Source organism: Cyanistes caeruleus, chromosome 4, assembly GCF_971803275.1.
Source record: "Cyanistes caeruleus chromosome 4, bCyaCae1.hap1.1, whole genome shotgun sequence".
Lineage (NCBI taxonomy): Eukaryota > Metazoa > Chordata > Aves > Passeriformes > Paridae > Cyanistes > Cyanistes caeruleus.
Window position 1 is genome coordinate 25,618,353 of NC_141704.1, and position 20,347 is coordinate 25,638,699.

At 37.4% G+C, this 20,347-nt stretch overlaps 1 protein-coding gene across 26 annotated transcripts in view; it reads right to left on the reverse strand.

The window, feature by feature from the left end:
* The window catches only part of FOXP2 (forkhead box P2), a 401,726-nt gene that overhangs the window by 366,025 nt on the left and 15,354 nt on the right, over positions 1 to 20,347 (reverse strand). For 3 of the 26 annotated variants that reach the window (XM_086887075.1, XM_086887084.1, XM_086887088.1), the window contains exon 1: positions 12,522 to 12,607. The exons of the other annotated variants lie outside the window; for them this stretch is intronic. The gene's annotated coding sequence lies outside the window, so the exon portion shown is untranslated. Of the gene's footprint in view, positions 1 to 12,521; positions 12,608 to 20,347 lie in introns of those variants that run through there. 26 annotated transcript variants of the gene reach the window in all.

Sequence of the window (20,347 nt, forward strand, 5' to 3'; positions counted from 1 at the left end):
TAGCTATGGAAAGAAAAGCTACAGCACTAAACAAGGAAGCTTCTCTTTAAACTTACTTCACTGCAGAGAACACTGCTTCCATTCTGTATTTTCTCCTCGTTTGGGTTCTCTGTGCTTCTAAATGCACCACAGTACATGTCTGACAATCTAGCCTAATTTTAGTTCTCCTTAATTTCCTTCCACCACAGCACCATAATCTTCAGGAGATCCTTCCCATGACAACCACAGCCAGAGATCAGTGATTTTGGGACTGCCCAACAGTTTGGGACCCTCTCTCCTTTTACTGTACAACACAAGGCTTTCTACATCTCCAGCCCAGCCAGGACTGGTTTCAGAAACAGCTTTGAGAGAAAACAGATGCTACTTGTCCTTCCTCCTCTCATTCCCATCTCTTCTAGCAAACACCCCATCTCGGATTTTTTGTATTAGCCCACAGTTCTGCTCTTCACCTGCTGCTCAGGAAATGCACAGGAATCTTTTTTTTCTACATCATGAAAGAGAAGTTAAGCAGATAAAAGAGAGGAAAATATTTCTACCAGGAGAAGAGGATGGGAAGACAAGACAGTGGCAGCATGATACTGCTGCTCCTGAAGAGTGTTATCAACATTTACAAGTTATGATGGGTAAAGAAAGCAAGGTTAGTAAAAACAAAAAGACAATCTTCTGAGTAGGAAAGAACCCACAAGGATCATCAAGTCCAACTCTTAGGTGAATGGTCCACACTGGGATTGAACCCATAAACCTCATTATTAGCATCATGCTCCAACAACCTGAGCTCATCTCAAGTCTACCATCACTTATCTTACTTCCAGAACAATTAGTTTATTTGAGAATGAAGACTTAAAGAAGAGAGAACCCTCCCATATGACTATCAGCAGTCAGCTGGAAAATCAAGAGATTAGCCCAGGATCACAGCCCAAAAAAAAAGGCCTTTGTGAACCTTCCAAATAATACCTTATTTTTTGGCACTGAAGTCTCATGAAGAGAAGACAACATCAGTTTTACAACCAGAAGAACAAGTGTATGCAATATGTAGCAATACATAATGTTTCACAGGTTGGGGAACACTTTCCTGGGAAATAATAACTGTGAAAGCATTACAGTGGTTAATCAGCATGAAAGTGAACTAGCATGGACAAGGGATAATGTAATCTCTGTACAATCAAGGAAATGTGAGAAGCAATGCTACCTAACCATTGGACACTGGGGTCACTCCTAATAAAACAGGGTCACTAGTCTGATAGCCACAACTCCAACAGGACGCTGCTCAAATGGGAAGGATTCACAGAACACACTTTAAGTATCATAAAGTGATTGAAAAAAAGGACTAGATGTGAAAAAATGGATCTGTTTACAAAACAGAAGATCATAGGTCAGTTAACCACAGCCCATAAGTACCCAAACTCAGGGCAGAACCTTAACACTGCTTTTTTTATTCCTCCCTCTTCTTCTCTAAGAAAGGTGTAACAACATTCTGGAAATACAAAGCAAGATAAATTCAGAAGAGAATGTAGAGACAAGCAAACATTGAATTCCTAACCACTACAGCAGGCTGCTGAGGGCTGCAAGGGATTTTCTATCACTGGAAATTTCCCCTCCCTTTACCTCCGCCTCCATTGAGATCAGCTGGTTTTTTGAGAGGTATGATTTACTCCAGTCTTTATTGGCCTTAAAGCAGAAATGGAGGAAGTCCTCACCACAAAGGAAGTCATGCCCAAAGATTACAGTAGTTCTTGACAGGCTTAAAAGCTCTTAAAGTAGGACAACAATAGCTCAAACCTCTTTTAATCCTTTATGCCCTCATGACACGCTCATCAGCAAAGATCACCTGCTAGGGACTAAGACCCTGCTCTATTCCATGGCATATAAACACAACATGTAGGTAATCCCTGCCTGGGAAAGTTGAAAACCCAAATGCATGACAGAAGACAAAACAGGTGGATTCAGGGGGAGAGCAGGAGGAAACAAGGAAACAATACGGGTCAGCAGGAAAGGCAGGAGCCCTCCTATCCACAGCACATCCATTGTCACGTTTTCTACAGGCAACACAGCAAGGGACAGTTTTAATGAGGGATTTGAAGTCAGAAAAGTTTAGACCAGAAATAATTTGTAGAGTTTAGATTACCAAGTGGAGGAAGTTCCCAAGGATTGTCATGGGCTCTCCATCACCAGGAGTGTTTTAAAACAATGTTGATTTATTTTCCCCAAAAAGATATGCTGTACTTCAAACAGAAATTAATTCAAGAACTTCTATAGATATTGTTATGTTGAAGATCACAATGGTCCTCTTTGGCTTTACAGACTTCATTTTCCAGGTAACGTCTGCCCCTTTAAAAAGATGCCTCATAATCTCATGTCAAACAAAATCATTAGTATCAATATATGGAGTCCCACAAACCCAGTAAAATTATTTATAAGATGTATCAGCTACAAGACCATCCCTACACTCTTTTACACTGCAGCTTTTTTTTCCCTGCAGTGAAATAAAGAAACCAACAGAAAAGTGACTTCACTAAGCCCACATGCCTCCCATACAATTTAGATAATTTACACCACTGACTAAATTATCAAGTTCTTCAAGGAGGATCATAAAAATATCAGCAGGAAAAATGACAGTATCTCACTTGTGCCACACAGCTTTTTGCTTTAGAGAAAAACACAGAAACATAATCATAGTCTAGGATATTAAAGAAAGAAGAAATATGAAATCTCCATTCAGAAAAGATGGAGACCATTTACTAGCAGGTTATAAGGACATACATATCTAATAGGAACATAAAGAAAGTATTACATTGTCTGCCTTGAAAACATTGTTTTGAGTTCTCAAGTGCAAGTCAAGCAGCTTCAGACAGTACTCAGCCAGTCAGAAAATCACAAAATAGCTGAAGTTGTCTTGGACATCAGGAGTTCTCTAGTCCAGCACTGCTCATAGCAGGCACAACTGTGAGATTAGATGGGGTTACTCAGGACTTTCAAGGGGTCAAGAATCTATTACTCAATTTAGGAAGCAAGGATTTAACATCCCTGATAGAATGACCACAGCCACCACATTAAGCATATGAGCAAATAGGCTTATAAATCAAATAAATTTGCATTTATCATCTACTCATTGATACATTGAAATAAAAGATGTGTGTGTACACCTCCTAAAACTGCAATGTGGAGAAGGTTTTAATCAGTCAAATACTACTGTATTTACAACTGCACCTAAGTTCCTCTTAAGAGCAAGCTCACACTGTTGGATAACCTCCAAAATTACTTAAACAGTATGAGTTTGAGCATTACAGTGCCTGCAGAAGAATTTTTAACTAATCAGCCGTGGTTGGCATCTGTGAAATCCTGGAATAACAAAACTTCTGTTGAGTGAAAAAAACTCTGTGGAATACTGTTTTGTATGACAGATGTCTTCTAAAGTGGTCTAATTAACTTCAAAAGTATTAATTCTGATAACAGAATTAATTTTCATATGGAATGAATAAGGGGCAAGGTAGAAATATAAGAGGAAAGTAAAATCTTGGTCAAAGATGTAAACAGACACTGGAACGTGCCCTGTTACTGCATTTGCATTAAAAAATAAACCATGCAGTGGGGATATAAACCTCCTTAAAAGGTATGATCATGAAAGGATTACCAATCAGCATTCTTAAGTGTTCTCTACAAGGCAAAACTGATATTGTCTTGGAAGACTTTTTAGAAATTTATTTCGCACTTTCACTGATACAGATCTAAAATAAATATAGTAACACAGTGAGAGTTGCTGAAGTTGAACCAACCTTTGTAATGCTCCTCCAAAAGATTTCTGGGGGTATTCAGACGATATATGATTTGCCTTGTGAGTAGACACACTCCAGTAAGAGCTTTTACTGCCATAACTTTTGTAGAGAGTGTGCTTAGATCATTCCTCTCACTTGGCATATGAGCTCACACAGCCAAGCATGTTTAGTACATTTCAGTTTTTAAAAATCTTAAGATGTGCATTTTGGAGGACTGAGGAAAACAGAGAAACAGAGAAACTAACATATATATGGACTATGTATATGGAAAGTCTGTAAAAGTCATCTTTTCATCTTTTGAGTAATAAACCCCAAGCAATAAACATCTCTTTGGGTAATAAATCACAACCCTATTATTCACACCATCAGTGATTCCTAGCAGTAGTGTAGAACCTTTAAGTTTGAGGTGGGTGTGACCAGTCCTTCACCTAAGCAAGGCTCCAGCATTGTTACATAAAGAAACAAGGCAGACATTGCTTCTGGGTGTCTTTCCAATTATCTGAAGTTTAGTGAATTTAGACAGGATTCCAAGCAATTCCTAGATAAATGGCATTAATACAGATAATTCACAGTGAGCCACTGATGTACTTTGTACTCAAATGAGAATTCACTTTGTGGCTACAACATGGTGCCACAATCTGCAGTTTTAGGACTCTGCATGGAGGTAGCTACACCTTTGTATTTGACAGGTACTGGGACAAAAAGTCTTGGAAACCATCTAAAGAGAGTGACAACATTCATACAAAAGAAAACCCCTTTTAATATTGAGGCAATAAGGGAGCCTCTATTCCAGATGTATGGTACTCCGGAGGAGGGAAATACTTAAAATCATTTCCAGATTAGAGAAAGTATTAGAAATCATTTTTTTTAAATCCTGGGAAAGAAATTATATACTGATGATGTATGTGCATCTGTCAGTCTCTTAGAATTATGTTCTCAAGACAAAGAATAATACATTTTTAGTGTTAGGTGTCTGAACAATAGAATAAGTTGCCCACAGATGTTGTAGACTCTCCACCAATGTTGAAGAACCCATGCTCCTGGAGAAATTCAAAATGCAAACTGAGAAAATCCAGGACAACCTCCCCCAATTTGCATAAGAAGAGCAGCTGGACTAAGCAATCTTCAGAGTTCTCTTCTCTTTGTGGGATAAAAAAGAATTGCCAGGAAGTTATAAAATAAGGGACTGGAAATGATTGCCTGAATGAACTAAATGAATGTACAGATTGGTTACAGAATAAACTATGAGGAGTATGGAAATAATAACCTTATCTTCCCAGTTGCATGCAAAACACCTAAGGGGGTAAAGCCAGCTACTTGGGTTGGTTAAAGCTTGCAACTAACTGCAGCAGGATGAAGCAAAAGAAAACTTTAAATGTAGCACTCCCATACATATAAAACAAACAAGGAAAAAAAAGTTTTAGAAGTCCAAGGATACTATTGTCAATAATACAGAAACACTTTGCCTGAAAAGAATGAGGAATCTAACCAAGAATTAAATAGGTGTTGGAACTGAAACGAGCAAAATAATTTTAAAAGGCTTCTCTGAGATTCCTTCTACAAGTTTTCTCGGTACTGTGCAACAAGCAAGCATGAGGGTTTACAGACCTAGTTAGGCAAAAAGATGGTCACAGGATTAGAAAGAACAATGTGAGTGACCATGTGCAATCTTTTGCTAAGGCAATTGTGTCATGCCAGTTTTGCTGATAAGACGCCCTGTTTGAAATCTCCGGTCCCACGTGCACTACTTAAATGCTCTCTCTTCCAGCTCAGATTTATCCATAGCTAGTTTACACTTGTTTTGTACTTGTTCTAACAATGTCTTTTAGCTTAAACAGTTCTTCTCCCTATATGATGCTTTCTCTGTCTTTCCATACACACTTATAAATATGAAAGAGATATCATATCCTCTCTCTTTTTTTCATTAAGCCAAACATGTCACACTTTCTTAAGTCTCATCTTGCAAGATAAGCTTTCCATTTCCTGATCACCCTCACAGCTCATCTCTGTTGCTGTTCCAGTAGGAATTAATTATTCCTGGGAAAAAAAAAGTGTTAGTGTTTTTCCATCCCAGTTCATCCACAATATTCATGTCATGTGACCAGAGTTACTGTTCAGATTAGGCAGTGTCTGCTTTACATCATAGTTACAAAAAAAACCCAATAAATACAGAGTATTATCTCAAACATGGTTACAAACTACTGTTCACAAACACTTAACTTGTTTGTTAAAACCAGCACACAGTGCTTATTTGTATCATATGCTTAAGTACAACACAATCTTTCACAACCAAGTGACCACCAAGGAAATAAAGACTACTTTCCAGTACTGTAATATACTCCTTTTAGTAATCCACACAGTTTTACCTGCAAGGATATTATAAACAGGATTTTTGGATTATATAAACAGGATTTTTGGATTATACATATACCTATGCACCCAGGGAACATTACAGCCTCCAGCTATAACAGGTTAGAGTTTGAAAGAATGCACATGGAGGTAGCTTTTTTCATCCCTTACTTCTCTGTGAAGTTTCTCCTTAATATGCCAACTTTCCTACACAAAGGAATGCACAACGAACCCCCAAAGATGAGGTGAAGGTATTCTGGTAAAGGCAGCATCTCACACTGAGAGTGTAGAGAGAAGCTGTTTGCCTACGGTTTAAAGCTTGGGAAATTTAGGTATATAACTTCAGCATTTCCATTTCCCTTGCTAGTGTCACAGACTGTCAACAAACATCTGCCTAGACACACACGCTGTGCAAAAAAGCAATGGCATCCTCCACATACAAACCCACACAAAACAGCTTCAACAATTGTGACTCCTCTTAGTTTTAACAGATCACTGAAGAGTGACTCAATTGCTTTAAAAAGTGATGGTATCACTACTTGAAACAATAAACATTCTGCAAGCAATTACTAAAACAAATTACATTTCAAAAAGATGAGTCCTGAATATAAATTATGTCTTTATATGCAAGACATGCAACAAGTACCCCGTCTCATGCTTGAATATACATGAGCATTATTAAAAATTATGCTTCAACAAACTAAAGTCTTTATTATGACAAAACATTTAATATTTGTTTTGAAACAGACTTTGAGAAGATACTGCAGTATCTTCAAAATACTCACATTTTTCAACTAATCAAAATCAAATGATCCGGTGCTACACACACTTTCTAGATTCCAAAATACACTTTTCCATCAGCCTGACAATGAACAGACACATAACAAATGCAAGTTGCTCAGCTCAGTACAGGTACTGCCTTGAACCCTCTGGCTGGTAGTGAAGACACTTGCTGTAGTAGCAGTTATTAACTGATTATCAGATTAGATAATAACTCATCCATCACTTCCAAATGATCTGCCTAGATAGAGCACCATAAAGAGAAATATCCCACCAAATAAAGTTTTCTTCTGAAAGCTTTCTAACTATCTCATGCATGTACCACACACAACAGTCTACCTGTACTACTATTATGTAACACTTAGGTTATTTCTGCCACATCTTAGCCACGCCTGCCTTTTTTTTTAAACTTGGGAGAGACAAAACACTTCTACCTACATGGTATTTTTCTCAACAGAGTACATAGCTAGCATATCTCAGCCACCAGCATAACAACCTTCATCAGCTACATATGAAAACAGGGCCCAGAAATCCTAATTCAAAGTGCCGGTAATTACAGCACTTACAATTCACCCCGTACCATGGAATGCGATTTTTATCAGTGTAAATGGAATAGTTTAAATTTAAAACAACAAAGCAGCTTTTAGGTTATTGTTTTCCAAAAAATGTAAAGGAAAAAATTAACTCACCATTAATGCTTTGGAACTAATAAGTCTAATTTTTAAGTGTAGTGAAGCAAATGGATACTTTTGTACTGATGTGAGTAATTAAAGTACAAGAGCTTCACAGACTCAGAGATGTAATGCAGCCCTTTTATCAAAAGCAGTCACTCTATCTCGGCCTGACAGTTAACAGCATATGATCTAGTAAACAAATACTTTCACACAGTACAAAAGTGCCATTAAAGGCCAGAACTGTCAACACAAATTCCATTCTTGCAAGAGAAAAAAAATATATAAACTGTTGATCACCTCTGGTTGCCTTAACTAGCATGGAGGTTGTCATGGAAACATTTCTGCTAAGTTCACAGTGATGAAACACAAACACTTCCAGTTTAATTGCTATTAGGTTTAGCATACCAGAGTTTATTTATACTCAAAGAGCATTATGATGAAATGCAGTAGAAAGTAGAGCTAGCAATGATCTGGCATAATAAAGCCAATGGATTTAGAAAAGAAAGAAAAAAAAATAATAAAAGAAAATAAAGCCAAATAAGATGGACTTTTTTATAAGTTGAAATACAACAAAAGTGAATTACCTCTCTGCCAAAAATATTAATTAATCATTCAGATAGAACATAACTTGTCCAAGGCAGTTTAATATAACTAAATTAACATACTGACATGTGAAAATATTAATCAAATAAAACATCTTCAAATAAAGCAGTATATATCTGAACTACAATACATATATAAGTATTTATTATACAGATTCAAAACACATTCTTAAAAAAAAACTGCAGCATCATGTTAACTTTTGTAGCACACATCAAGTGAATCCCACGTATTGGCAACCTCTTTTTTCCAGATAAAATAGACCTAGTCTGGCTATTTTCTTACCAACAGAGTTCCTCCAGCATAAATGACAATTCTGTTGTCCTTGCAGACAAACAGAGCCCAATGAGATTTCAAATAATAGCATTGACTGACTACATGAATGCAAGTCAGGGAGAGCTTAATTTTATTTCATTACAGTTAATGGGGATTCACTTTTATTTTATTAGAATTAAACAAAATATAGAGATGCATGCAAGTTACTAACTAAAATCTGCAGGTTCCTTTCATTATAATCCGATTTTGTTTTTTTTAATACTACATTCATTCCCAGTGCATGATTTAAGTTAATGCAAAAGCTTTAATAAATTCCAGTGACTTTTTATCTGTTTTCATTAGCAGAAGTTTACTCAACTCAGCTGACAGCCAGCAACACTGAGAAGCTGAACATAGGTCAGGGCTTTGGAAGAGGGACTGGAACCAGTCATTGCACTGGAGTAAATTGCAGGAGGCACAAGGACAGAATGAGGATTCAGCCATGGGAGTGTGAGCTAAACACGGACGGGCAGCAGAGAGATGAAATCAAGTGGGGTGCATCATACTTACTTTAAAGACATTGTCAAATTCCTGGCTGCTGGCTGTGGCATACAAGCACAGAAATGCAATCAATTGCCCATAACCTGCCATCAACTTCTTTTCATTCACATGAGTGATATGTTTTGAATGAAGGTATGGAAGGGAAAATGATCCGTAATAAAATAACTATATTTTGAATAATTTTCCACTATCTGCTTGTTAGGTCTAATATCAAAGTAAAAATACATTCATCTTTACAATTACCATATTTATGCCTCTTAACTCTGTTTTTTCTTTTCCCATTTGCCCATCTTGCATTTATTCAATCTCCACTTTTCTCCTTGCTGATGTTCCTGACAATCATCACTCTCCCCTTCCCAGCTTGAAAAGTTATCATTAATGAAATTTTTAACACTGAATTTTAAAGACCATTATTAGGTTTAGAATGAGTACCTTAAAAAAGGATTAATAAAGAAAATGGAATAAGGATAGAGTTGGTGCTTCAGATTACCATCAGAATCAGGAAAATATCAGAGTAGCAAGTTTACATTCTCAAGATTACAATTATTATCCCAAGAAGAATATATGGATTCAAAATGAAAGTTAAGATCTGGAGCAATTCAAAAAATACCATCAATATTTTTGTCAAGTAGGCTCCTATCCACCATGTAGAGACTATTTTATTTCATACTGCTTTCATTACCTAGCTATACTTCAGCTCCTACTACATAATTTAGCTTCCAAGATGCTACTTCCTGTTAATTAATAATGTGTTTCTGATCTATACAAACTTTATTTCTGTGAAAATTACTGAAAGACAGCAGTTTCTTTAACATGACACACTATTCTGCAGGATTATCACGGTCATTACTGAAGAATAAGAATGTGCCCAGTTCTGCCACTGTAACATGTTTGTCTTCAGGTCTTCTTCCCACAAGGGAGAAATATGCAGATGAAGTGTCCTGTTTTGTTAAATCCCTTTTCTCTTCTACTTCCATGAGTTATTTTGTCCTAGGGGCTGCTGGAAAGTTGGTGTGTTCTGATAATACACATACAAATAAGCTCTGATGTACTCAAATAAAAAAAAATAATTTAGAAAGAATCTGTATTAAAGTAAAATACAAAATCCACGTTGGTCTTTATTTCTCCTTTCTTCAAGACATAAACAGGCCCCTGAACAAGACCTCTGCTCTGCAGAGAGAATCTTCACCCTTTCCTTCACAGGGAGCTCGCTTTTCCTGGAGAAGCCCAACAGAGAAGCCCACACTGATGGGGAACCAGGCCAAAAACTTTGGAAATAAACACCAAGATACCAAACTTCTTCCAAAGTCTTGTGAGGAGATGACAAAGATAAAGCTGCCTGTCCTGCCTACTTCAGCATTTTCAGCTGCTCCATCCTCAGAGACAGCTGTGCCACACAGGTTGTGCTGAATGTAGAGCTTGCAAAAGATGTGGATACTGAAAATTACATCACCAGCTGACAAGGTGGTGTGGTGTCCTAACTTACAGAAAATCTTAAATACACATAATTCCCCCTAAAAGGACACTTTGGGGAGTTTTTAATGCATCCCTTGAATAGGTGTGTAACAGCTGTACACAGTACTTCACAATGATATTTACGAGAGTTTATCATTATTCCAAGTAATACTTCAGTATTCTCTAGTGTTGTCTCAGGAGTGTTTGATAGAAGGTAATAAAATCTAGAATTGTTTTGACCTCTGCTTCAGCAGCAAGATACCAGAGATACCTTGTCATGCCATTTTCTTAGCAGAAGCCCATTGAGAAGAGATGAAACAAATGCCACATGTTTTTAGCCCCCTCTGGACCTAGGAAGGATGTCTCACCATGAACATATGGAGGGAAATCACAATATCACAATGCTTGGAGGAGATGATCCTTTAATAATAGCCAGCTTTCTTGGGCCCCTCTCCCCTCCAGGGCTTTATCCCATGGTACTCTACCAAGCAGATCTCTGAAGGGGCCGAAGTCTGTACTCCTGAAGTCCAGGGCAGCAAGGCTGTTGTGTGGTCTCCTCTGCCCTAAGGATCTTGAACTCCACCATTCCATGGTCACTGCAGCCAAAACTGCCCCCCAGTCCCTCCCAGTCAGTGAGAACATGGTCCAGCACAGCACCTCTCACCATCAGCAAATTATTTATCACATGGAAAAGGAAGTGCATCAATCACTTCAGCACCTGGATTGCTTATGCACCCCTGTGTTGTCCCTCCCATAGTTACTATGAGGTTATTATTCAAGTCTCCCATGAGGACCCATCTATTTCTTCATAAAGACATATTTTTTTTATTTCTTTATATCTATAAATGGCCTCATCCAGTTGGTCTAACCAGTCAGGCAGACTGTAGCAGATCACTACTTTGTCACCTGTCCCTGCCTTAATCCTCAGCCATAAACTCTCTGTTGCCTCCTCCTCCATCTCCAGGAAGAGCTCCAGCACTCCAGCTGGTGACTGACATACTGAGGGATGTCCCCTCTTTGTCCCCTCTGCCTGTCTTGTCCTTCCAGCACTCCAGCCACAGGAGCCATAAGGTCATGGTTTACCTTGAGGTTTTCCTCCCAGTTCAAAACAAGACCAGTGTAACAGACAAAGCCTGGGAAGGACAGGACTGGAAAATGTCTCTCAGCCTTAGTCAGTGTGAGGGGAAAGCCAGGACAGCCAAGGAGCCACAACCATCCTCGACCGCTGAAGTGAGGAAAGCTGAACAAGGAGGATGAGAGCGCAATTTTTCAGTGTCACATAAACTAATACCAAAAATGGCAGGCTGCAGAAAAGAAGTCCCACTGAGGATTTTGGTAACCTGTGGACTTGGAAGGAAGCTGTCCATGAGGCCACATTCCCATTCTCTATTTCAGCTGGAGAAAGCAGTAAGTGAGAAAAGGAGGCAGATGTGACTGAACACTAAGCAGTGAGCTAAACCTATAGCATAACTTCATGTTGAAGAGGCCATGTAAATCCAGAAGAGCAAAATGAGGAGTCTGTGACTGTGAGAGAGCACAGTTTTCTGACAGCTTTATTCTTGCTGTCAATGGGAATGAAATGGGAAGGAGCTACAGGGGAAGCTCCACCTTTCTTTCAGCCTTTGATTGACTTTTTCTCATCTGTTTCCACATCTTCAACAGCAAAATTCATCCCTGGGGACACCTAAGACACACCTTTTCCAAACAAAATACAACACCTTTGAGCCAATTCCAGTGCTCTACATCCTCTTGGCAATGAAGAAGAAAGGGGCAAGAAGAAGAAAGAATGAATCTCAGAAATGGGTATTAAGATCCTTTATTCTATCCTTGCTTTATTAAAAAAACACAAAAAAGAAAATGAGATATGCTGGAGATGGAAGTGCTGGAAGACACTCCAGTATGCTGTCTTAAATAAACTTCAATCCAAATAAGAAAGAGTCAAACTACAGTAATGGAATCTAGAGCCTCTATACCACTGCCCCCAAGTGATTAAAATCCCTTAAATTTTAGGCATTTGCTTCCCAAGAGATTAAACAATTAAGGCACAAAAGCTGTTAAGATTATGACCGTTTACCTCCTTGGCAGCAGCACCTTCACAGGTGAGCAACAACAAGCTCATTCTCACTTTTCCACAAATTCCTTTCTCTCAGTAGAAAGACACTGCAAGGAGAGAGGATGGTATCTTTATTTTTAAAATTTTACTCATCTTAATTAAAATCTGTATAGTGAATTCATTATAAAATTTCTTTGTAGCACAATGGCAGCCTGTTAGAGGCAGCTACAGAAACAAAAACAGAACTGAAAGGAAATAAACCTCCAAGAAAAATAATTTATAAACTGAAAAAAAAATTTGCAATGTTTTTAATACTGTCGCTGGCAAACCCACACTAGCAAGTTTACAGTTGATGTGTTCCAGACTACACCAAAATTATGTATGTGTAAAATGTTCATAATAGAGAATAAAATGTCTAAAATTTATTAAGGTTTCATGCTGATCCTCCAGTCTGGCAAATGTTTGTAAAATGAAAAAAAAAGAAAAAAAAAAAAAAAGAAAAAAAAAAAAAAGAGACAGTGTTAAGTAAACATTTCAGACCTGAACCTTCTTTATATGCCTTTGAACCTTTCCTTTCATGTGCAATACCTGACAGCCCACTGAGAATCAAATGCTGAAAGCCCCAAAGATGGGTAAAACAGAATTTCTGACTCAGGAAATAAAGATCAGCTGAATATGATTCCCATATGGCAAACCAGATCAATGGCAAGCAAGACCAAAATTTACAATATCTATACTGTGCAGTACTACATGGAGGTTGTCTTTTATTGCTGGTAGCAAAACTCCCAGTGGCCAAGAATAAAAGCAGGCACAGAGATTATACTTCCACTAATGGTGAACTCTAAAAATACACATTGATAGGTTTCAGATCGGAATAGGAAAAAGAGAAAATTTTGTTTTGCTTTTATTTAGTGTTATGGAATACCAATCATCAACTAGAGCAATCAACTTTCAGCACAAAATCCAGGATTATTAATATAAAGGCATTTTTTCAAAGCCGAGGGGGGAAAAAAACTCAGCAGCTTGGATTACCTGATATGAAAAGAAACACTCTTTGCTGTAAAACTAAAACAGCTTCAAGGCTACTTTTGTGATAGCATGTGTGGCTGAATGTGAGAGAATGTATAACAATATTATTACTTTTATTTCAAGATTTCCTGTAAAACCTCAGGTCATGCTCATGAAGACCTTCTTAAAAAGCAGTGATAAATCTGCTGAATACTTTTCAGAACTTGAAAAAGGGGCAATGGGCAGCAGGGAGGTAATCAAGCAGTCCTCAGTGACTGAGCAGGCACAGCAATGCTCTCGCTGGGTGAGCAGGAGCCCTCTGCCAGGGATCGCCAAGCACGGTACCTAGCGATCTCAGGGGGGCTCCCAGGGCACGTGGAGTCACAAGTCTGCAAGTGAAAGGAAAAAAGATCCAACTTTTCATATTCCTCTAACAAACTTCAGATGGAAACACACCAAATAGAAATTCTTAAAAAGAAAATGAAACTGACAACATTTTTAGTAAATATACAACAGGCCTGACCAAAGTAAAAAGATATCAAATCACATTCAAGCTTCAGTAAAATATTTGCTCTATTCTAGCATAAAGTCTCAACAAAAACAAAAAAAAACCAAACCAAAATCAATAAAAAAAAAACCCAAACAACAACCCAGAAAAAACCAAACCTCACAGCATCTTGGACCTACCTCACACTGTACTACTCCACCACTTTTCACTTGAAATTAAAGATATCCACAACAACATGAGAGCCCTGTTCCAGGATATCCATAGGAAGATGAGGGTGGAGGTAAACAATAGGAAATACAGAACAAGATTGTCTTCTCCATCCTTCTATAAACAAGCAAATTAAATACTTTGACCATAAATATATGAAGAGACATGATTTGCCTAAGAATTTTCAAACCATTTTTCTCAACAGGTGGAAACTTATCTGTATATTTAAAATCATGTCCGTGGCAGAAATTCTACTGGCATTCAACCTGAATAACATTATTCAGGCTGATAATTCGTGATTTCACCACTAGTAAGCAATGCAGTCAAGTAATTTCTGGCTCTGAAAACCTAAACACTTCAGCATGTTACTGGTGTATTAATACATATTTTCTGTGATACTTCATCAACAACAGAGTGACATGCTTTTAGTGTAACCATCAGCTGCAAATGCTGCCACTGAAGATCAATACAGAAAAAGCAAAGAACAATAATATCTGAATAAATTTATGAAATGTCTTCTTTCACAAGAAAAATGGTAAAGGAGGACCTAAAAAAATTCTGGACCCCTGCAGATCACCACTCACCTGGGGGAGGTGATTCTCCCCTTACCTCTAACAGCACACTGCTGCTCTGAGCTGCATCACAATTTTGTACAGTTAGAAGAAAGTGTATATCTCCTTTAATAAGCATTCCTCTTTCCCCTTCCTTCAGTAATATTACCATTCATTTAGGCCACTTGGGATATCATCTCTCTCAGTCTTTGGATACAGGCATCTAGGTCCTATAGATTCAAATATTTCCAAAAGATTTACATGCAAATATTGTAGGATCTTTGCAAATACTACCTTTAAAGTACACCTCTTCTCTCAAAGTGTACAGGTGTTATACTCCCATGGCTCTTATTTCAAATCTTGCTCTTATCTTTTGTTCTAATCTTGACAAATGTAATCTCATTCCACTGACATAAATCTAGTATCCCATTATACATTAATCACTTATCTTCCATGTCAAAGCCTTCCTATCATCTCTCATTCCGTATCTAGAGGTAAACTCCCTTCTCCTTTATGTCCAGGCTGCCAGCTTCCATCATCTATGTGTTATTTTTTCAATTAAGTGCCTTCAAGCTTTTTATCCAGGCTGACGCTTCACACTGCTATGAACATTCACAAGACTAGCTGATTAACCTCTCTCAAACTGCTTTGGCAGGAGACCTATGGAAAATTTTTAAACCAATTATTTGCTGATATGCTATGATATCTCCTTGTTTTTCTGTCTTCCCTTGCCTGTTTCCAAACATTGTCTTTACCCACGTATGTAAATTGTCCTACTTCTGGGCTGGGATTTAGTAGTTCTCTGTTTGCACAGCACCCAGTGGTGGCCCTTCCAGTTCATATCCAGATCTCTAGAACACTGTCAAAGGACAGGCATGAAGTTAATGAATATTGATATGACAGTAAGCACAATAACCACTGTCCTGCTTCTTTCCAAAAGAAAAAAAAAAGAAAAAAAAAAGAGCCATCAAACCAACACTGATACATTTCCTGGTTGTAAGGTACTGCCAGTATAATTCCTTCAGCAAATTTCAGTGTGTGTTAGAAAAGTCCTTACAGTGCAATCTATACCAGTGAAATCTACTTTGAAGTCCTTGATAATGTCCCCTTGCAAACAACTACTCTCAGTGTTAAAAACAACCCTTCTCCCAGTGGGCTTCGTTATGCCCTCACAAGGTGGATCAACAATACTCTGCTTCCAAGAATCTTCTCTCCATATCATCTCTTTTCCATACAGCTTTTAAAGAATGTATCAAAAATATTTGACATCAACAAACATAAACAAAGGAAGGAACTTAGGAAGATATCTAGCTTTGTTATTCCTATTTCAATTGTTTTTATATGTCCAAGGGTATAAATTCCCACTTTTAATATAAAAAGTTCATATTCACCCAATTAGAAAGAATAAATACATATGCCTTTTTTAGAGGCAAAACTTTCCAGTCTTGATTCAGATCCTGCTACTGAAAGCAAAACCAGCAACAATGTCTCTCTAGAAGCATGCCGCTGTATTGCCTTGTACTTAGATATTTTTTGATAAGGTCCCATATAAAATTCCAATTAACCAGTATAATTTCTTGTCTTCTTAATCATGCAGTTGTTTTGTGTTTTATCTACTGGTATATTTCCTCTCAGCTTTGTAAAATTTTTGATCAGCTTTATAATTTCCCTTCACAGAACTAGCAAGTCACAAATATTCATGATACATGCCAGTTATTAAAAAATAAAAAATACATAAAAATATCAGGCTAACTTTAGCTCTTATTATTCCTTATTAATTTCTCATAATTAAAAAAAAAAAAAGCTAAAATCAAAAATTTTGGAGGAAATAAAGCAGTACTATCTAACAAAAAATAGAGAGCCAAACCAAGGAAACTGTTATCATGTAACATGTAAGTGTGAAAAAGAGTTTCAACTCTCACTTATGAATCAGATCTTCGAAGATTTTCAGTATCTAAAAACAGTCCATCCCTCTCTCAACATTTTTCATCCCCGTGGCATAAAAATAAAAAAAAAATAATAATAATAAAAAATTACAGGCACTAACTCCAAATTGTAAACTGACTTTATTTCCCATCCCTCTTACTATTTTACAAGCTGAGTTGTGTTCCTACCACACCAACTTCCCCCACAGCATGCAAGATCAATGCAGCTCCAGCCTCTTCTCTGATGAGCCCCAGCTGCAGAGGATGGAAATCCTGCACACTGCAGAACATATGGGGTACTGAGTTTTAATAGCCTGATTCTGTAACACTGGCTTTGGGAAGTTTTTACACATCCTATTAATTATAATAATATCAGTGAGGCTTACCCAGCAAACAAGCCAAAGTAGCTGAGCTCTGCAAGAAGTTTTTCAAAGGTATAATGGAGTTAACCAAAGGGCATTAGTAAGTACCGAAAGAAAAGCAGGGGGAGATAATAAAAACAGACAATCAGCTACAAAACATGATATGAGACTTGAAGGCTACCATTTCCTCTTTCAAGCATAAGATTGATTTTCTACTGCATCTCTAAGCAAATTACTTGAATCTTTCGCCTTACAGAAATCAGGTTCCACTTTAACTTTTCCCTGATACATCTGACATTTCAGCTGACAAGAGGCACTTTCCATTGTACAACGATTTTGGTAAAAATGGGATGATTTCTTGTATTTTCACTGTATCTTATGCAGCTTCTTCCCTTTGCAGTATTCCTCTAGTTAGGTGGAATTGTTAGAACCCTCATTTGCCGATGAAATACTGTGTTTCTAAACCCATCCCCTCCGCTATTAGGATTCTCTTTAAATAAACACAAGAGGAAAGAAAACTTGAAAAAGTACAAGCAAGAAAAAGCAAACAGAAAAATTTTAGCTGCACTCCTTAGCATTAGAATTGCTCTCAAAAACTTCCAAGAGCAAAGATTAGAAAGGATTACGGCAGAGGAAGGTTTCCTTGACCCATATTCTGGCTTCCAGAAGTGTCTCACAGCCCGATTACAGGGGCACACCTGCTTAACATCTCAGCTCTGACAAGCCACTGCCACTGTGCAGGGCATCACATGCCTTGCCACAGCTCTTGTCCAAAAGCTCTGGCCTGGCTGTCCAGGAGGCTACGGCTACAGCTATAATGCTCTAATTTTTCCAAGACCTGTGCACTTTTAGCAGCTGAATATGAAATGAGTTAAAGTACTTTGGAGAGCTAGAAGCAAGTTAAGCTGTCTGCACAGATATAACCTTTGTATTTTCTGACAGCTCTGTAACAAAGAAAAAGCATCATAATCTCAGAAGTTCAAAAACCATTATAAAAAGTCTCCTTAAAAAATGGAAAACAGATGTTCTCCTCTCTTCTTCTTCATACTTTTAATATCAGAAGAATTATATTTCTTTCTTCCTGTCTCTCTCTCTTGTTGTCAGGGTTTTGTTTTTTTTAATTTGAACATATTTTCCAACTGGCCTGTCTTAAGATTTCTGAACTCTTCTGTCTGCCCATTATGTATCTAAATATGTGAAATTTAGTATACTGCAAACATCAGGAAGTGGATTACGTGTTATTCATTACACAGTGACAATTCAGCTTTTTTGTCAACCACAAATATTTGTGAGACAGCAGTGAAACGCAGGGTACCAGGATTCTGAGTTTCTAAGAGCAGCACATAGTCAGGCACTTCCAAAGAGGAATGGTTACAGCATCTTGCTTTGCATCATCAGCCATGGCCTGGGTTCTGCACTGTAAGTAGAAACCAGAGGCTCCTACTTGGGCCAAGTTCTCCATGTCAAGTTATCAATAAGAGATGAATCCTCTGTAGTGTGTGTGGGTCACACTGCATCACTGTGACTTACCCAAGCACTCCCTGGGGTCTGTGTTCTCTGAGAGGCACTGCAGCAATGCAGATGGGCCACAGAACTCAACTCCAACTCCACATCAGAAATGTATTTTACATTTCGCATGAAATGACTTCAGTCAGTGTTCACCCATCCATTTTAAAGGTAAGATAACAGAGTTATCCTTTAAAGAAAGAGTACTGAGCCTTAATGAATAGTAATTATCACAAAGGCATACACATTTAAAAAACATTCAATGTGAGACATAGGCTTATTATTCTTGTTTCTATTAAATGCTTTAAATAAAGGTACTTGAATGAAAACACGATAACCTTTTTCTAAATAAAAATACGTAAAAAAACAAGAGCTTCCACAATGGGGTCTACAGCAGGTGCAGAAATTATGTTTCATAAAATAAATTTCCAATGCCGAGCATTTGTTCCAGTTTGCAGTCTTTTGTTATTGTTTTCAATCTTATTTATTTGTTTATTTAAGTCCTTAAGTTATTAGTGGTCAAATTTAACATCCCATCCACACATATAACCATCAACAGAAGATTAAAATTAAAAAAAAAAAAATACAATAGTCTGCATGAGATTATACTGAACTGCAAACAAAAGTGGCAAAAGCAATTAATCAACCTTAAATGAGCAAAAGCTCTAGATCAACAACATGGTTTAAAACAAATTAAAACTTTGCAAACAATCACAGAAAAGGCTTTTTATTTCAAGTATACTGAATTTTAAGAGACTTCAAACTGTTTAAATTGCCACACAAAGACAGAAAAAATACAGCTTATGCAGCCACTCACTATATATATTTTCACATTGCTAGAATTTTTTTTAACTTTCAGCAAGAACAAAAATGCAGGCCTTCGGTGGAGTTTACAGCTACAGAAGACACAATGCCTTTGAAGTTATATTGCAATAATCAAACTGATCAAGTCACAAGTACAATGTATATGACAATGATTTGCAGAATGGCTAACAGTTGGGGTTTCTTTTATAGAGTTTAGGTTTGTGTAGTTTGCTAGAACAGTTTTTACCACAAGTATTTCAGATCTGCCAAGTAAAATCAAGAAGGACAATTTTCATTTATGCAAAATATGTTTTGTGGGAAAGACATGGTTGAACTGGAAGCAGTTTGGGTACAATTATTAGCTGTTTTACACAATTCTTATTACTAGACGTACACATATGTAAAGTAAATTTAACTTTAAAAAAATTGTTTTCATGCATTGGAAAATTCCAGAATGAATTATGAACACTTGAGCAGTAGTTAATTCACCTTCTCCTCAAATTTTCTATGACAAACTGAGCAGTACAAACCAAAACCTTTTTACTCAAAATGTGCAGAAGATTTTGGAGCAATGAAATGCAGTTAAAGTGCTTGAGCAATGATAGGGTTTCACCTTCCAAATATCACATCCATATTAAGTCTCTAGAAACACTGTAGGAAATATTAAAAGGACAGATCTCTTCCTGCAGGCTTTTAAGGAAACTATTCCCATTATTTCTATAATTGAAGCAAGCAAAGGATTTGGGGGTTAACTCGACAAGAATTTATTTTTCTTTTTCCCCCAAAATCAACATAACCAATACTTTTTCCATTCTCTCTTATTTTTAGCTATATATCCATGGCACTTTTACCTTGAAATGACCTCAAGCTGCACCAGGGAAGGTTCAGGCTGGACATCAGAAAGGGTTTTTAAGCATTGGAACAACTGCTCAGGAAGGTGGTGGAGTGAGGATCCCTGGAGGTGTTCAGGAAAAAA